The sequence below is a fragment of the Chlorocebus sabaeus genome, chromosome 3 (genome assembly GCF_047675955.1).
Source record: "Chlorocebus sabaeus isolate Y175 chromosome 3, mChlSab1.0.hap1, whole genome shotgun sequence".
Lineage (NCBI taxonomy): Eukaryota > Metazoa > Chordata > Mammalia > Primates > Cercopithecidae > Chlorocebus > Chlorocebus sabaeus.
Genome location: NC_132906.1, coordinates 79241757 through 79260277, shown reverse-complemented (window position 1 = coordinate 79260277; position 18521 = coordinate 79241757). Strand labels below are relative to the sequence as shown.

Genomic DNA, 18521 nt, shown 5'->3' with positions numbered 1-18521 from the left:
CAGAAGTATCTATCCTACAGCAATCAAGCAACTAAAACTTATTTTAAGAGTTAGGACGCTCCAGAGAACTCACAGTTCACGTATCTCGCACTTAGTTTCTCTCTGTCCACAGCCTCTATCAGCCAAACTTCTTCTTTGAAGTTTAAACGAAAAAAGATCCCTGGTTGAAGGGGTTGGCCTCTCTTCAGCAGTAAAGCACAACTTCATAGAGATGCATATGTTCCCAGGGGAAAAATGCATTCATTTTTCATCACCATATAAACTTCTGGGTATATTTGTATAGATGATGGACTATGGATTTCTGTGAGTATGACTCATAGCTAATAATTATCTAGAGAAATGCCTGCCTCAGTACTAAAACACTCAGCCATTCACAAGTATTCCACAAACATTTATTGAGCATCTACTACTTACCAGAGATTGGCTCAAGTTTAAAATGCATGGGGATTACTATAATAAGGAGACATTAAAAATATTCCATATGAGATATCTATATTGGCAGGTTGTTATTTAGGAGAAGCGTTGTCTAGGCACATGAATTAGCCTTTGCTGATACCCTGTAGTATGAAGGGAAAAGCTAAGGAAAATAATAAACTAACAATAGTACAAAAAAACATTTGTATAGCACTTTAGAAAGTGGCAGCAGTCGCTGTATTGCAGTTATGCCTGTGGTGATACAGACATTGTCTTTGATTAGCAGTGGGGCTGGATGTAGCATTTTGACCCCTCCCCGCTACAGTTACTTTGAGTAGAGCAGAATTCATTTCAAGGCAAAGGCCTCTGGAGGCCTCCTTGGAGAAGCCTTTAGACCTCACCTCACCACCTTCCTTCACATTTTTCTGATGTTTTTCACCTTTCCTGGTAGAGCAGAATCATACTTACGCCTACCAATTTTCAAAAACCATTTTTTTCCCAGTGGCCTCAGCTCATGAATCCCCAGTAGGCAGCCTCTATGAGCCAAAAGCTGCGCGAGGTGCCACCAGCCAGCCCAGAGCACCTTGCCCTCTATCCTAAACTCACTTACTTTCTCCCTGCCTCTTCTCTGCTCACCACCATCTCCCCTTTGGCGGCGCTACCTGTCTCCCACTCCCTACCTAACCGTTTCCACTTTCCACTTCCCTGGTGCCTTGCAGTTCAGCAGCCCACACTGCACTCTTCCAAAAAGCGACTTTCCCAAAGGTCAGAGGTGTTGTCTTGGCTTCTGCACCTCATGGGACTGGGCCCAGTCTTCATCTTCATTGAACTTTCTTTAGGATCTGCCACCATTTCCCATTCTCACCTGGTTTCAGGAACCCCTAATCTACGACACAGTGAATAGCAATGTCCCTTGTCACAGATCCAAAGACACTGAGAGAGGGCATGAAGCCCATACACCTATTCCAAGGTGCCCTCACCTTGGAGGAAATGCTCTTCACTTTGGATTTTTGTGCCAGTGGAAGTGTGCCTAAGAAATTCCCTTCAATGTAAGGCTTCCCCAAGCCTGTGTCATCTACCATTTTCTAGATGACACTTGTTTTCTTTGCTATCTCAATTCCAGTATGATTTCAAACATCAGTCTTCTGTGGATAAATTCCAAATATACACTGGGCTCCGCCCGCTGCAGAAGCCTAGACCCATACTTCTCAGAGGACACTCCGGTTTCAAACTCTTAATGACCAGAGCCAATCTTATTGTCCTCCCCCATCCTCCTGGGTGTTTATGCCATTGGCATCACTGATTTTTCTGTTTTCTAAGCTGATCACATCCAGGCCAGGTCAGCTTTGACTCCCCCGCTTTCCCTTGGCCCCAATCAATCCTGCCCATGCTCTTCGTAAGTTGCTCTTGGCCTCAGCACAGCACCTCATCCTCATGGCTGCTATCCCAGCCTATGCCTTCATGACCTGCCTGAGTGTCTGCAATTCTCAGGTCTAAACTCTGCCCACGGAATTCTCTCTCTAAAGCATTGTCGGACCCCTCATTTACCTGGTCAAAAATATTTGGTGGCTCTCTGCTGCATTCTGAATAAAGTTTGAAATGCATAGGGTGGTGTTCAAGGTCATTCACAATTTAGCCCATGTCAAGTACTCCTTAGACTACACTCCGTGCTCCAGAAAAACCTGCATGGGTGCTTTTCAGGTGCACACAATGTGATTTTGTCTATCCTTCAAGGCCATGTCAGATGTTGTCTCCTCCAGGGAGCCTTCCCTGACTGCCTCACTTGGATGGCAGTAATCTCACAGGCACCTTATACCTCCCTTGTGGCATAATACCTTCACCATGGTGATTTATTCACACATCTTACCTGTCACGGTAGAGTATAAATTCCATGAGGGGAAAGGAAATGGGAAAGACTTAGGAAATAATTTTCTCCTCATCCACTATCTTTCATACATTTCTTTTTCCTGCAAACTTTTCTATAGCCAATGAAAGCTTCATTAAGGAGAACACATTTGCCCTGGCAGAGAAGGTCCTTAAATTAACAATGCCATCAGCTCCTTCCCACTGACAAAGGGCCCCTCACCGTGCACGAGGCAATGCTCGTCCATTGTTTTAACAAATCTTCACAAAAATCCTGAGAGGTAGGCACAAGAAACCAGAGGTCCAATGAATTTGGTAACTTGTGCTTCGTATGGGACCCCAGGATTCAAATCTGTGTTGATGACCCACAAATTTTGGATTCCTGCCATCCTTAGCCATCCTTATTTATTTTTTGAGATCTGCAATCCCTTGACTTAACCATACTAATGGGCTAGTCTAGGGTTACACAGCCAGAAAAGGGCAAAGGGCTTTGTCATCCGCTGTCCCCACGCTCTTCCTTCCTTCCATTTGTCTTGATTGCCAAATAGAAGAAAGAAAAAAAAAGTCCCTTAAGCAAAGCTTTCATGCATTTGAATAAAATAAAAATAGGGAGAAACAAGGAACAACGAGATGTTTTGTATATAATGACAAAGTAACTGTTATTATTACTGTCACCATCATTATTATTTAACACTGATCATTTCAAGTTTCTAATTCGAAGCATTAACTTCCTTCTGGTCCAGGGTAGAATGGTAAGCTGGCTATCATGACCCTTCATGGTTCTGATTATAGTTGGGAACAGAGACCACTGCTGGAAGCCCAGAAGGTTCCAGAAGAGAGAAATGAATAAAAAGTGGAGGTCCAAGGGGGAACAGAATAAAAATATAGGACTATCTTCCCACGGGCTTTCTCTTTATCTTGTAATACAAAGTACAAGGTAGCCAGCTACATTTTAAAAACTTTTTATTAAAGACAAAAAAAAAAAAAAGACCACATATCCTGTATCCAGCCCACTGGAGTTTCACAAAGTGAACACATCTGTACATCTCACACCCAGATGAAGAAATAAAATATTAGCAGAGCTCCAGGAGTACCCCTGCAAGCTTTCAGACACTACCCCCTTCCCCAAGGGAAAGCAGGCCCCCAGGACTACCTAGCTGACTGTATTTTAAATTAACCCCTTCATTCTGGCCAGGACAGCCTGTGTTCTTCTGAGAGAAAGCTATTCTGGCAGCAACTGTCACTTCAAAGCAGGGGGAAAATAAAGTGTGTGTGAGGGAGTAATTTTGTGTGTAGGAGAAAAGTGTTTCTAATTTTCAGTCCTGAAAATGTGAGGGGAAGAAGGAATACGTGAAAAAAAAAAAAGGGGAAATAAGTCGGTAAATGCAGTCCTCGCTCTGCCTCCACCATTAGGAGCTGGAAGGCTTCCAGCGACATGCCATTTTGAGCAAGGAAGCAAACACAATCGCCCTTCTCCACCCTTCCCAGCCTCCGCCAGGGCAGGTCAGCTCCAACGCCCATCACCGTCAAATTTGCGGATAGGCTGACGGTTATTATTTAATGGCAACATGTTCACTAGAAGGCTGATAGTGTATTGAACATATGGTTCTGATTTATTTTTTCTGTTTGTAACCAGGGAGCAAGATGGGGAGCGTCAGAAACCTAACTCCAGGATTTGCTGGGTTCTCCTAAACTGTAACTGGAACCTCGCTCCCAAGCCGATGCCCCTCTTGCCTCTGCAGCTCTGGGGTCTAGGGAGGAAGGAGCCACAGAGGGTTCGGACAACAGCACTGACTGATCCCAGAGCAGGACTCCATTCTGTTAACCTGACAAAGTGCACAAGCTGCGCGGACGTGTTTTGCCTCCACTTTCTATGCTAATTTATCAAACTGGAAGAAAGAGATCAGAACATCAAATAAAAATCCACAGCCGCAATTAACTCAAGACCTAACATGTACCTGGATAAGGGGACTCACAAGAATTCAGGTATCTACAAGGTTTTAAATGGCAATGTTTTCTAACTTTGTATCTTGGGTTATTGGTCATCAATGTTTCCAAAAATAATCACTCCTTTCAGTTACATTTTCTGATCAATTATTTAATGAGGTCTGGGTTATATGACATCAATGTCACCCTGAGTGGGGAAAACTCATGCTCTTGAGTGGTCAGCTAGAAAGCTGACAATTTTTGTTAAAAAGGCAAATTTTTAGCCTGGCAAAACGTGGTGGCTGGGCTTATAGGGCATGAATAAAACCAATACTAGTACAGAGGGGGAAAGAAAGGCAGAGTTTGTAAGAGAATAGGGGCCTGGGGATCTCTAGGTTAAATACCAACTCAAGTCTGAAAGCTTCAGATCAAGTTCTGGGCTTTCTCTACATGAGAACATGGCCACCTCGTACAGAAATGGTTCAACACCCCTCCTCACCCTTCCTTTGTTTGCTCTGTGTGTCCCTAAGTAGGTCTGGGTGGATCTGAGGGAGAAAATCCTGGTTTCTCCTTCTCCGAGGAAGGAGGGCAGGTTAGTGCAGCCTGCTGTTGACTGGAGCTGGGATTAATTAGTTCCTCCAGTGACCTTGGCACCTACTGATGGCGAAGTATGTCTCTAAGCTGCTGAGAGCCGCAGAGAAACTCAGGAGGACTGAGCGCTACTGCTAAAATGATCGTTGAGCCAAAAAACATAGGCGACAACAAAAGAAAACCAAAAATGTGTACCTTATCTCTCAACACTGCCTGAATATGTTATTCAAATGGTTGATGTGAAGAAATACCTCTATCTATCTCTGCATGTATGTTTATTTAAATCTCGATCGATCTTTCTATTGTCCTTGTGGGTAACTTTGCAAGCCATTGTCCCATACATTGCCAGGGATGTTTGGAGGGGGCTGTGACCTGTGATTGGGACTGAAAACAATTTTAAAGCATTCCATCATGCAGTTGTGGAAGCTCATCTGTCCCGCCACACTTTACCTTCATCTCTTCACTCCCCACCACCGCCCTACTGTGCTCAGGCCTGAACAGAGCTGAAAGAAGTTAAACAGTCCCACCTCTTTCTCTTATCGTAGCTGGTTCAAGGTTCAATTTGAGTCAACAATGGGTCAACACTGCCAGAAAAGCTCAGTGTCTTGGGTTGCATAAATAAAGGTATTCTGTCATGAATTAGGGAGGTGCCATAATGGTTCTGTCAGAGGAATTCTGACATCTTCAAATACGTGAAGGGGCTCGCCTCCTAAAGAGACACCTGATTTGCTTAGGGTTAGTCCAAAGGCCTGAACAGGGGTGAAGAGTGCAGGAAACAGAGTCCCATTTCATTTCAGCACGAGGAAGAATTTTCTAACAAAATGTTATGGCTTGTATGTGCTATGGGGTCATGATTGTCCGGTCAATAAAGGAAGATACACGATAGATGGAAAGAGCTTGTTAGGGCTGGGGAAGAGGGTAGACAGGAATTGTGCCAGATAATCCCTCAGATGCCTTCCCACTTGGGATTTCCTTCTAATTTCCACCTCATATTTGTGTTTTTTGTCAGTTGGGTGGATCTCCAAGGCGTGGCATGGTGGGACTGTCAGAATAACTCCTGTGTAATGTGAAAAAGTTATTCCATTGACTCTAATGTGTCTTCCCACAGCAAACCACCGTTCTGGTACCTGAGTACTCAGGAGAACAAAGCAACAGCTGGAGTAGCACGTGTTGTGGGAAGTAAGTAGTTAAAAGGACCAAAGCTCTTTGCTGGTCCCAGCAGCCCCAGAGGCAGCCAGTCCCTTTGATCCTGCCTCTTAATTGCAGCCTACTTGCACCAGGGAACTTTAAAGAAAAAAAAAAAAAAACAGGGAAACTCTAGAGATAGAGCTTGTTTGTTTCCTGAGGGGATGGTCTTTGTGGAGGCTGCCAGGAAGCTGATACTTGAGGCTTCAAATGATTGGTTTCCTAAGGGGGAAAATAAATAGTCCCTTCTACCAGCTAAGAGTCAGGTGTGACTAAAACCCCAGAAATAGGAGGTATCTACGTGTGCCATTTAGTAGGGGTGCCGGGTACAGACTTGGAAGAGAGAACAGGACGTGAGAAAAGCGACCATGGGCTAGCGCAGGAGCAGGCAGAACTCTAGAAAAAGACAGCCTGAAGCGAGAGCATCAAAGAAAACGGCACTGCACAGGAAGGGAAGTGGAAGAAGAAAAGGAATCTCTAAGAATTCTCATAGAGAGCAACAAAGTCACAACAGCACAAACATTTCACTTTGGAATAGGTCTTAGAGTTGATAACGAGCTTTCACCTATGACATGTATTTAAGGTGTCTAAACGTTGAGATCCATCAAGTTGTTTAAGTTCATTCAATGTACATGCACACACACACACACACACACACACACACACACACACACACACACAGTTAAGAGTAAGAAAAAGGCCAACAAATAATCACAGCAAATAGTGGAGATGATGCCCTAGCTATCCTTGGCAATATACCAAGTCCCTTTGTGAGGAGGGACTCCTGGCTAAAACTGAACTCATGCCTGCACAATATGCCAGTAATTGCTTGTTTATGTCTATTTAGCTACTTAGTGAGCTCCACCAACAGTACTTACAACTGTCAGGGAAGTTTTTCTAAAGCAAACCCTTTTTGTTGCAATCCCCAAGTAAGCACTGGTGGACAAGGGCTGCGTGTTTCCATCCTACCAACTTGAGTTTCGCCCCTTATTCCGTAACCTTGACAAGTAATTTGATCTCTCTAAGCTTCATTTTCTTCATGAAAAGGTTTAACTGAGTTGATATGCATAAAGCTCTCAGCAGAGGAGGACTTTCCATATAGTAAGTGCTCAATAAATTCAATAAATGTTAGTTCTGTTTCATTCCTAAAAGGTTATTGGTAAATTAAAAATGCATAAAAATACCGGCCATCTGTGTGTGGACTAAATGAGCATCTGGGTAGGGGAGACTTCCTCTAAATCAGTTTAGCTTGACTCCTGGTTCTAGGAAAGAGGGGGCCCCATGTGGGACACACAGGAAAATGAGGCATCTGAAAGGAGGGAGGACAGACAGGGGCACGAGATGGAGACCTATAGCAAGGTATGAGACTCAACAATCAGGCCTGGACATTTCACTTCAGCTACTTCATTCGACAGCTGTCTCTTCTCACAATGTCTTCGTTTCTGTTACAAGACTTTAAAAGTAGCATTTTTTAAACAAATGCAATGTTAACGGCATATAACCCTTCCTCTCTATCCTTCATATTCTTTGGAGAGATGGAGGAGAGAATGGCATTATCTACATCTTAGGGAATGAATGAGTGTGTCAGAGCTCCTGGACCTAATTCACCAAGGGTGTGAGGACTCAAGTAGGCACGTCAGACTTCCAGGCTCCAGTTCTGACCACCATCTAGAAGAAAAGGAATCTAAGGCTGGTTTATAATGCATATATTCCTTAGGATAAAAAAACAAACTCTGGAGCAGACAGATAAACAAACACACCAGCCTTCCCTGGAGGCAGTAACCAAATCTCTTGGGGAACTTGTCAGAGTCTGTGTCCACAAAGACAGACATCTTGGGAATGGGGAGATATCCAGAGACAGGCTGTGTGTAGCCAAAGAACTGCTTGTAGCTGCTGAAGTCCCTGCTTTCATGCCTTCAGCCCCAGCCACATTGGTGCAAGGCTGGTGGGATACATCAATTCAACCTCAGCTTCACTCTGAGGCTGAACAGCCTGGAAAGACCTACGTGTGGAGGAGGTAGGTTCCAGTCTCCAGACCACCAGAAGATCCTCCAAGAAGTCTGTTACAAATGCAGAATCTTGACCTCAGCCCAGCCCTACTGAATCAGAGCCTACATTTTTACTAAGATCCCCAGGTGATTCACAGACACATGAGAGTTTGAGGAGTGCTGTCTGGTCACTTATGGTAGGCGTCTAGTGCGAGGGCATCAATCCATTTGCATATTTCAAGTACGTTCTCATGATGAAAGGCTATTTTCTTCCGAGAAGTCCTTATGACTGGGTTCAATTGAGAACTGCTAGAATCAGAAATAAATGAATCGCCAGGGTCTTTGAGAACAGGATGACCAGTGTCAAGTGATATCTCCAATCACCCTGGAATTACTGTTCTGACCAGTAACATCCCCAATATATATATATTTTGAGAGATAGATGCAGAAGTATTGATAATTATTGGTTTTAAATACTCTCTTTGCTTATTCGTGAAGATCAACTTTTAAGAAGTCAACTGTATATATGAGAGATACAGCTACGAAGGTTCCCTCGACTATCTAATATTCTGTGGCTCTATGCAAGACTCTGAACCAATATTTGCCTCCAAAAGGACCATAGCCAGAAACCCTTGCCAGAGAGGGAAAGCTATGTGCAGGAGAATAGTTCAACCCAGGAGACTACACTGTTTTCTCATGGAATCCTGGAGACTAGGCTATGGTGCTTAATAGTATTGGTCATTTATTTTTTTAGAACAATTTTGCTCCTTTGTGGGTATTTTTCTGATTCTCTGCTAGCTCGTATTCTCTTTAGGCCCTTGCTGTGTTCCCCAAGATTTGTCCTTGGTCATTGCCTATCTCTGTTTGTGCTGCCTTCTTTCACGAGGTGTGAGCTCCAATGGCTTCCACTATGGCTTCAACACAGGTGTGTCACGAGCTTGTATTTGTAGCCTGTGGTCCAGGCTGTTCTTCATTCCCACATTGTCAAATGTTTATGAGACATCTCCACTTGCATGTTCCATCATTAGCTAAAAACACCATTCTCAAGTCTAAAAACTCATCATCGCCCACCCTCCTTCAACCCTATTCCCATGTATCGGTCCCTTTTTCAGACCACTCCCATTTCTGTCAGGGTACCATTGACATCACTCCTCCTAGAATTTCTGCAGTGATGTGATCACTGCAATCTGTCTCCTAGGTTCAAGGGATTATCTTGACTCAGCCTCCTGAGTAGCTGGGATTACAGGCATGCGCCACCATGCATGGTTAATTTTTCTATTTTTAGTAGAGATGGGGTTTCGCCATGTTGGTCAGGCTGGTCTCGAACTCCCGACCTCAGGTGATCCACCCGCCTCGGCCTTCCAAAGTGCTGGGATTACAGGCGTGAGCCACTGTGCCCAGCCCAGTTTGGCTCTTCTAAGCTCTCACTACCTTCTAGTATTTTTCCTTCAAGATGCCTTTTGGATTTGCCCTTTCTCCTCCATTTTTCATGCTAATGCAACCCTTTTCCACTTTGTGCCTGGAATATTGTGAAAGTTTTCTGGCCGGTGACATCACTAGTTACAAATGTTCTGACCTCTAACCCTATCTTACAAGTCCCAATTAAATCTTTATAAAGCATTAGATGTGATGTTATAGGTAATGAAATTAAACTCTTCCACAGGGCCCTCCAGCTGATTCATATCCTGACTCCACCCCCTCCATCTAACTTTATTCCCCACTGCTCCCTAACACTTCATCCCCATCTCCAAGGTCAAGGTTCCTCCCTGGCCCTTACACCACATCATGCTATTCCTCCTTCCTGAGATTTTGACCACCGGCCACTCCAAACATTTTTTATCATACTTTCTTACAAGAATTTTTTTTTAGATCAGAAACAACCATTAAAGATGGCTACTTTATAAATATTATACTTGCATAACCCTACTAATATGTTATACACATTATCAAACATCCATGAAAACTGACATTTGTAAAGGATGAGCTAAATCATATATAAGATGGAAGTTCACCTATTTCCTTGCCAAGTGAATAATCTTGCCCTTGACCTGGGGTGTGGACATACCACATTAGAGACATGGATCCAGACCAAATACATCCATTCAGACCCAAAGGAGGCAGCTCTTCCTGCAGGCAGCCTTCTCTCTTACTCCCACCCAAACTGAGCTCCACTTTCCTGAACTCTCAGAACATTGAAAATTACATGTAGTAAATCATTTAGACAATATATATTGCATCAATACTTTAAGTCTGATTAATTGAAGCTTGCATCTAGGATGCCAGAAATTTATAGATTTTTAGAATAATTCAATATCTTAATTAAAAATATTACTGTCTTCTCAAAATTGCTTGGGTTGGGCTCTACTCAATTATGCAACATCCATTTCAAGAAAACTCCAAGTCAGACTGAAGTTTAATTTCATTTGTCTCATTAAACATCACACACATGGATTCCCAGAGGTTTGAGGACTACTTTTTCTACTTTTCTGGCCAATGAGACGTTTAGCACATTGCTTAACCTTACTCAATTTGAGTTTTCATTGAATCTGTAAAACAGGGGGCAAAATGTGACCATTAAAAGAGATAATAGTCCAGGCCCAGTGGCTCACGCCAGTAATCCCAACACTTCAGGAGGCCGAGGCGGGTGTATTACCTGAGGTCAGGAGATCAAGACCAGCCTGACCAATATGGTGAAACCATGTCTCTACTAAAAATACAAAAATTGGCCAGGTGTGGTGGCACACGCCTGTAGTCCCAGCTCCTCGGGAGGCTGAGGCAGGAGAATCGCTTGAACCCTGGAGGCCTTTGTGCCTGAATGCCTAGCAGTCAGAGCTGAAAAAGCAAAGCGAATCAACCTGTCTTCTTGCTCTGCCTTGGCATCCAGCTGCCGATGGTCCCAAAGTCTAGTCTCAATGCACACACTATCCATGAAGGCATTTGGGGACATGCATCTGCACCCCCAGGGACAGTTCTAAGTTTTTCCTGTCCTTCAAAATTCAAGTGAATTAGCTGCTGAAAAAAAAAATCAATAAATCCAAGTTTTAAAAATCCAGTTTATAATGCATCTCCTCCAGCAGCTTTACCCAGCCCACCCTTGCCAGAGTGCCCTAAGTTTAGACTCCCACTTTTTAACTCTATTTGAACTGCTAATTAAGATAATGCCTGTGAACGCCCTTTGAAAAGTGTAAGAAACTACACATATGTTAATTCTCCTTCTGAAGACATTTGAGTGCTTACCCATCCTTATCGCATTTGTACATATCTTGTTTCCTTGCTATTGTGGATTGCAAACGGCCGGCCACAGCATTTTCAGTGTTCTTGACTCCTCCCTTTTTCCTCTGAGGTCATGTACCACCCTGGAGCTCGTCTACAGCAACCAGCTTGCATTCAATGCCCATAAACCTTGGACCTGCCCATCTGTCTGCCAAGACCCATGCCTGAAAGAGTTCTGTAAACGTGGCTACATCCTCAACCTCCTCTCTCATCTCTTCCCCAGGCATATGTCCCTGAACCTCATAGCTTGTCTGTGCCCAGAGAATACACATTAACTGTGATGTTAGGGTAAAACAAACAAACAAACCAACCCAAAACTCAGTGTTTCAAAAGGAGATAGATAGATAGATAGATAGATAGATAGATAGATAGATAGAGATAGATATAGTAACTCTGCTTTTAAGAAACAAGGGGGAAAGTGAAATTCTGCAGAGTCAGAAAACAGGTTTCCTTGCTAGAGATGGAGACAGTGAGATAAAGGCATGGAGGCTTCCCCCACACCCTGCAGCTCAGAAGTGTGGGACAGGGGTCTAAGATTTCCCATTGCTGGCTGGTATTTACAGCTTTTTAGATGATATGCCCATTTTCCCCAGGCACTTTGGGGCCAAAACTCAGTGTGCTGAGACTCAGAAATTGCTCTCAGTAGCTTCATATTTTGAATTTTTTTGCACCGTTCTTATCTATTGCTCATCTGACATCTTTATATGTTATTTAAGCAGTACTTATCTGGAGAAATATAACAGAGGTCAAGAAAGTACATACATTTAGATATCTAAAACTCAAAACTCCATCTCTTGTTCTCCCCCCAATCACCAAAACTGCCCCAAGCCTAAAATTAATCTGATGGTTAACAATGCTAAATTAATATGAGCCAATAAAGTTATTCAAGTCTTTGAAACTTACAATTTTGCATCATTTATTTTTGTACACACACACAAAGGCAGGTATTAGGTTACTGAGTTGAGTTTCTCACCGAATAGCAAAAGCCAGGGAACCCCAGAGGTGTTTAATAAACACTTGTTGACTGATTGATGGAATATACTACCTAGGATAATTCAGACAATGCATTCTTTGTCAAAACACTAAGGTAAATTATTGAGTCCACTTTTATTACTAAGCGTTTCTGCTGTATTGCAGAGGACAGGCCAGCCCAAAACTTGTCCATCCGCCTCAGAGCTCAGGTTTACAAAATAAACCCTTAGGCCTTACCTTTCACACCTGGTTTTTACTCTCAACAGAGGAGGCCCGGACTGGTCTCCATAAACAACTGTGTAGTTGGAGCCGTGCCGTTGGAGGCCCAGGCCTGATGCAGACCCAGCCACCTTTGGCTCTTTACTACGAATATTATCACGGCTGCAAAAAATAGTTCGTGCACATTTTTTAAAAGAAAAGAAAAAACCGAGCAGAGCATAAAACTGGAGAGAAAAATAGTATGTGAACTAATTTACAAAGCCCAGCTAAGTCTTCCCACCTCACTCTTCTGAAAGAAACCAAAGCATTAAAATATCAAGCTCTTTGCTCTCCACAGCAGTGGGCATCCATGCCCATCCAGTTGAGTCGACCCTTCCAGAAAGGATGCCCGGGCCCATGACACCTTTACTTCTCTTTGCAGCCATTTCCTGCCATTCTTTGCTAGGCCTTTAGCTTGGGTCTTGAGCAGATTTTGTGAACAGGGCAAACTCCTCTCTTCTGTTCTGCCATGCCCCAGGGGTCCTGTGCTCGCCTGGCCTGACTCTTGACCCGCAGCTCTCTCTGGGCTTTCTCGCTTGCTGATTTTTGTGCCCACAGCTCCCTACCTTTCTGTAACCCCCCCCCCCCTTATCTCCACTGCCCACCTGTCCACTAGAGTTGCCAGGTTTCTCTGCTTGGCACGATCCAGCCAGCTCTGACATGTAGCTGTACCTGAAGATGGTAAAGGCCCCCAAACTATGTTTTCAACAACCAACATGTCTTGTAGTTATCTACCTTTTCCTGAACCAGAATCCTTCACCCCTTGCAATGTTGCCAACCTACTTCTATGTTGATAATGTGTTTTGTCATTTTGGAAGTGTAAACAAATCAGTACACCTTCCTTTTCATCTTTTTCTTGTTATCAGTAGGAAAGTACAGGAAAAAAGGAAGAGAAAATGCATGCGATATTGAACCTACTTATTCTACTATATGGAATTATCTTAAGCTCAGCATCCAAATCCTCTTTTCCCAATTCTTGCTTGGAATCTTGAGTACCTGATCTTGAATTTCTGTGGCGCTCCCTGAGCGCGGGACTGGCTGGTAGCCATGTGATATTGATTTGTTTTCACCATAGCAACAGCAAATTGAAACAACTAGCAGAGAGAAGGCAGGCTGTTAACCAGTAAAGCTACCTAACCAGCATATTTCACAAGCATATTTTTTTCTCCTTCCCTCCTGTTTTTTCTCTTATTTACTCCACTTTCACAAATTTAACACAAAAGTCAAAGGAAAAACAGCATTAAATGTTTTGGCCACTACAAGGCCTATGGCCAGAATAGTGTGCTTTGCAGAGCTTCTAGTATATCAGACTAGATCAATGGAACAAATGCAAACAACGCTTTGATTTCCTTGGAAATTTCATTTGTTGAACTAAGAATAAATATCCCTAAAAAATTTACATGAGCACAAAGTAGAATGAAGGGTTTTGTGTATATGACTATGTATCTTAATACCCTAAGGCGTTTGCCAACAGTTTCCTAATACTGAGGTTTTATCCCTTTGTACTTTAAATAGCTCAATGTGCCCAGAGACAAACAACCTTTTTTTTTTTTTTTTTTTTTTTTGGTAAAAGGTTAAGGTCTCAGAATGCTAAATGATGAGGGAAAGTGTAGCAAGTATGATTCAATTCTATTATAAGATAGAAAAGGTAGGCACTTGCTCAAAACTACGTGAGTAGTCGGAGAGGAGACACAAACTAGCTTTGGGAACTCCCGGGAACTCCAATGAGCTCCAATCAAAATCTTTTTTAAAAGGTTCCTTCGTAAACGTTACCCCTCCCCCGATCTCTGTGACCAAGGTTGCTACCTGTGACATGGATTCGCAGCCTGAAGTATTGTACTTCCCCTGCTCGGGGCCATCTGTGCTAGGACATGATGATTTCTCTATGAAAGCAGCTGTTCCCACCATCACAACCAGCCTTGAACTTGGTGGCACAACCTGGATCCTAAATAGTGGCTCTGGAGCAACTGGGAATAGGGCCCCGGGGACCATCCACCTAGGTGGCAGCGCTGGGCTGCACCGAGGGGGAGTCAGGCCAGAAAAAGAGCTGTGCCCTGCTCCCTGCTGCTTTTTGCCAGCCCAGCCAGACGCCCTGCAGGAAACCTCTGCTGACCGGCCCGACATGAGGCAGGTACGAGAAGATGCCCTATTTATGAGGGGGACAGGTTTACACTTTACAAAAGACAGGCGAAAATATAAAGACATAACTTAAGTCCTGCCAACGGGGAGTTAGAATGTTCCTGGCCAGGACATAAAGAAATATTCCTCTCCACAAGCTCGAATAAAGGAACACACAGCAGAAATAGTTGGGGGATGACGTCAGAAGTTCTGGGCTAGTGTCCTGCACTTCTCCTTGAAAGTAAAAACAGTGGGTCTAGAAGAATCTACGTGGCATTGCCCTTATTTAAATGAGTAGTTCTACTGCTCCTTGCAAAACAAGTAGGATAGCTGAAGAAACTTCCTCTTATTTAAAGATTATAAGAACGTTCCCCCTGCCTTTTTTTAAAACCTTATTGTCCCCAAAACGCACACATTACCCAATTAACAAATAGCTTTCCACTTAACCTTTGTCTTTTAAAGGGACAGGAATGTTTCTTGAAGAACATTCAAGGTGGTGGTGGTTAGGCAAGTCAGATTTTTTCCTTCGCTTCAGTGCTTGCTAACTATTCTAAAAATGTTACACATTTATTGTAAACACATGCTTCCGAGGCCTAACAAAAAAGCACAGTTTCCTCATGCCTGGCAGAAATTTAAAACGGAAAAGGGCAGAAAGAATTCTTTAGCAAATACATCCTTTCCTTCTCCTGGGCCAAGTGTGTTAAAAATAAATCTTCTCCATCATTTCTCACTGCTGCTTCTCAGCGAGAAAGTTGATATGGTTCGGCATAGTGAAAACACAGCTTTAAAAGCTAGCCTGCCCTCATTAAATTATTCTGCTGGCTGTGTGTTCTCATTAAAAATGCATAAAGATCAGATAATTGCAGTAAGCATTATTAACCCAGCTTTACTTTTGAATATAATGGTTCCACTTTTAAGCTGGAAACAAAGACTCAGACATGCCAGGAAAAGAAATGTAAACATTGAACTACAGTATCGAAAACTTGCCAGAAAGCTACCTCTTGCTAGGTTGTTAAAAATGTGCTTTTGAAACTCAATTAAAGCTGTAGCATTGTAGAGCTAGGTAAGTCCCTAATTTTTAATAAATAGACACATACGTTTGGTCAAACATCCAACCGATGATTATTTACCATGAATTTTTTTTTAATCCTTAATTGCAAGTCTGTTTTCAAATAATAGGATCTATGTAAACTTTATCTATTTGGGAACTAGCTATGGCAATATGACAATTTTTTTATAGCAAGAAAATAAGATTGCGCCGAAGAATTAAAATGGTTTTTAAAAAATAATGTAATAAATGAATCGATTCTTTGCATAAAAACTCGATTTCGTGCCTCACCCCAAACAGGCGGCATAGATTCAAGCTTTGCCATTTCTTTTTCTCAAATCAAAATGTTACGTAAAACTCCAGGGTCCCCCGCAAGTATTACATTTGAATTAGTGGAATCCAGTTTCCCTGGCTCCCCTAAGCAGCACACATGGAATGCAGCATACTGCAGCAAACTCTTTAAACATTCAAAAAAGGGGGGCGATTCTCCTACCTTGTTTAGCTCTGCCTGTCCTTCCCATTTACAGTAACCCCAGGAACATCTGGCAGAACCAAGTGGCCGAGGCTTCTCCACCGCATCATGAGGAAGAAACTTCCATGTAAATAGTTCTCATTCCCTGTTTATTGTACTCTGAAAGCCGCCTGCCGTATCTGGAAAATTTTACCTTCAGATGATGAAGCAAAGACAGTCTAAACTCTGTTGCTGTAAGCTGCAAGCCCTTCCTTCCGACAAACCCCTCCCAGCCCGGGCCAGCCAATCCCCAGCCAGCTCGTCAGCCCTACTCGTCTGAAACTGGCCCTAATAGGATGACTGACACAGTAACACAGCACTTGCAGTGTGTAAAAACAGTGCATCCATACTGATGAAAGAGGAATTTCCCTCTCAGAAGAAAGCAGTCATAGCACCAAGACAAAGTGGCACATAATTGGCAGAGCAGAGAGAGGGGTAGCTCAAGAAAACACCCTTGAAGACAGCCAGCTCGGAGCCAGGAGCTGCACCGTAAACACTTTGGAAAATGGGAAACTCCGCAGATTCCAAAGAAATCCAGGTTGTACATGAAACTGAAGTCCGTGGACTATCTGACAAAGCATATGTATATATTTTGTAAAGGAAAAATAATTCAGTGTCTGCCGTGGCAATTAATACCTTACAAAACATTTACGTATTTCCATTATTGGGGAAGAATGTGCTAGCCCAAGTGCGTATTCAAAATCAAAACATGCTTCTAGCTCTGGCACACACAGGCTTCCTGTATAACATCTGTTATTGCACTGGTTAATTACTGTGGCCCATTTATCTTTCGTCTAAGTTTTCAGACCACTTGGGACTTCGATTAGGGAATGCTGGACAATAAAATTGATATCTATACACTACCCTTTTCTACTCTTGGCAGGCACCCACGAGAGGATTAGGTGTGCCTTAACCATCTTAGATGCCATTTGATAAATACTGTGCATTGGCTTACATTGTCGTTAATGAAGCAATGATTATAGGAAGATGTTTTCTGTTGACTGCTTGTGGCACATGATCCAAGGGCCCCCATGAGGTGCCTGCCATTCCACAAAAGATGTTCTAGGAGGTGCTGGAGTTTCCTGAAATAAAGCAGAAGAAGAGAAAGGTTAGAAAGGGTTATTTATTTATTTATTTATTTATTTCCCAGTCTACAGCATTTCTGTATGCTTTGAAAACAAAAACACAAAAACATATGACATTTAACAAACACGATAAGCATACATTTTCCTTCCCCTAAATACAACATTTTAAGAAAAAACAAAAAAGTATGAAGATTACATGACGAGACCAAGGCAGAACAAAGCCCCTATTCATCTGAAAGGTTGAACCCAATGCACTATTTTTATAAGCAACTGTTCAGTGCATCTGTAATGAAGCAACAGAATGAAATGGAATGCTTTCTTTTTATTTTGCCATTGCATCTTAAAAACAATGTTTCATATAATTTCTAGGCTACTTTCTTCAATAACTACTATGCTTTATTCCCCTCAGTTTTTTATGCTTACATTCTTTGTCCTCCCCATGTAATGCTACCATATATCCTAACTTGCAGGCTTTCATCTACTGTAATACTTTTGGAAATTTGAATTAGTTCTTTGGTCAAACAGGTAAAAACTACTTTTAATTATTAATATACTTAAACAGATTCATGATTCTCCTCTTCCACATCTCCCTCTGATTCTGTCTTCGAAACTATCATTCTATGAATCCCATTCCTGAAACTTTAGTTACCTTTTGACACATTCCCCCATTCTCAGCCAGTGAAACTAAGCCTTGTTGATTTTCCCTCTCAGGTAAGCTAGAACTCTGACCTATTACCTGGAAAACACAAATGCTAACAAGACAGCCTCTGGGACTCAGGCCTCCTCATCTTCAAGCTCCCTTGTTGCCAGACGGGTTTTTAAAGTCATATAAAGTCATGTTCCTTTCACATTCAAACCTTTCTCTCTATAAAATCTGAATTATAGACTTTCAAGGGCCTTCATAATCTGGGCTCTCCCTTTCAACTCAACTTTTTCTCCACTGTTTTCCCAAGTGAACTTCCTGATGGAGTCATGCTTATTTTTGCCTTACTCAATCTTTAGACCTCAGCTCACCTTTCCCTTTATTCTGTCGTGTCTTCTCTGGCCACATTACCCTCTCTGATGTTCTCTTGTGAAAGCGTTCTGTATTGTTTATTGTACCAGACACTTTGAAACCCTTAACAATGTAGTCTTCTGTAGTTAGTTTGCCTGAGTTGATCTTTCCATCTCAGAAAGTAAGGCTTATGTTGTATATTAATTAAGATAATGCACACAAAACATCTATGCAGTGACTGGCACATAATAAATGCTCACTAATGATAGCCATTCTTACTGGTATTTCTAAATGC

General features: G+C 42.6%; 1 protein-coding gene and 1 long non-coding RNA gene across 10 annotated transcripts in view; one reads left to right on the top strand and one right to left on the bottom strand.

Annotated features, from left to right (window-relative positions):
- The window catches only part of LOC103214690 (uncharacterized), a 197840-nt gene extending 193266 nt beyond the window's left edge, over positions 1-4574 (top strand). Inside the window, exon 4 of the long non-coding RNA XR_012092607.1 lies at positions 3914-4574. This is a non-coding gene — a long non-coding RNA (uncharacterized lncRNA). The remainder of the gene's footprint in view (positions 1-3913) is intronic.
- Positions 1-16355, bottom strand: part of MBNL2 (muscleblind like splicing regulator 2) — a 171665-nt gene extending 155310 nt beyond the window's left edge. For all 9 annotated transcript variants that reach the window (XM_007960714.3, XM_007960713.3, XM_007960717.3 and 6 more), the window contains exon 1: positions 16130-16355. The gene's annotated coding sequence lies outside the window, so the exon portion shown is untranslated. The remainder of the gene's footprint in view (positions 1-16129) is intronic.
- Between the last annotated feature and the right edge of the window lie 2166 nt (positions 16356-18521).